The 1,089-nt window shown below is 42.6% G+C and overlaps 1 pseudogene; it reads left to right on the forward strand.

Moving 5' to 3' along the window:
• Positions 1-489: 489 nt before the first annotated feature.
• Positions 490-774, forward strand: LOC114675623 (cytochrome c oxidase subunit NDUFA4 pseudogene; annotated as a pseudogene).
• Positions 775-1,089: the final 315 nt, after the last annotated feature.

Consider the following 1,089-nt stretch of genomic DNA (forward strand, 5'->3'; position numbering starts at 1 on the left):
TGAGTGAGTGAGTGAGAGTGTGTGTGTGTGTGTGTGTGTGTGTATATATATGCTGGGGAGGTTGAAGCTGCAGTGAGCCAAAATCATAAGTGAGTGAGTGAGTGAGTGTGTGTGTGTGTGTGTGTGTGTGTGTACTTATTTGCAATAAAAATCAAAGAAATACCAAGTATCCAATTCAGGTTAGGGTTGCTTCCAGTGGGAGTGAAGAGGGTCAGGAGGATGCAGTGAGGGGGAGCTCAGAGGTGGATGTAGGTTACTGGTAATAGTCTAGTTTTTGGACTGAGTAATAGGTAAATGGGGGAACACTGCATTATAAAATAAATAAACAAATAGGGCCTGACATCAATCATGAGTAGCATGTTATGAAACCAGGAGTATTATTAACTCAATTCTATATAGCCTAAGTCTCCTCCAAAAATCAAATGCTGCATTGGATTACTTAGACCCGGGTCTGAAATATTTGTTCTTCCCTCCTTCCAGTCTACACAGATGCTCCCCCAGCTCTTTGGTCAGGCCAGGAAGCATTCGAGTGTGATATCTCTCTCTTTGTATATATTTGAGCAGGAGGCACTAGAGCAGGGCTGCATGTCTTGCATCTGGCAGATGTTTAACCCAGATGTTAGCTGGGACAGAAAGAATCCCCCAGAACCCTGGAATAAACTGGGTCCCAATGATCAATACAAGTTCTACTCAGTGAATGTAGATTACAGCAAACTGAAAAAAAATGTCCAGACTTCTAAATTAAATGTTTCCCTACAAAACAATTTAGAATGAAGGTCTTCCAGAGGCCCTTTGCACAATTTTCCCCTTAACTAGGAGATATTTCTCCTCTAAGTGCACTAAAATCATGTTAGTGTATCGTGTTGGGTTTTAACACTGATCAGTAAATATGTTTACCCATTTATTATGAAGAACATGACAAAGGATACAGACGAACAGCCAGATGAGAGAGATGCATAGGGCACAGTATGTGGGAAGGGGCATGGAGCTTCCATGACCTCTCCAGGTGCACCTCCCTCCAGTAACTTCCACGTGTTCAGCTATCCGGAAGTTCTCTTCTCCCCAAATTCTTACAAATAGAGAGCCCCC

Source organism: Macaca mulatta, chromosome X, assembly GCF_049350105.2.
Source record: "Macaca mulatta isolate MMU2019108-1 chromosome X, T2T-MMU8v2.0, whole genome shotgun sequence".
Taxonomy (NCBI): Eukaryota; Metazoa; Chordata; class Mammalia; order Primates; family Cercopithecidae; genus Macaca; species Macaca mulatta.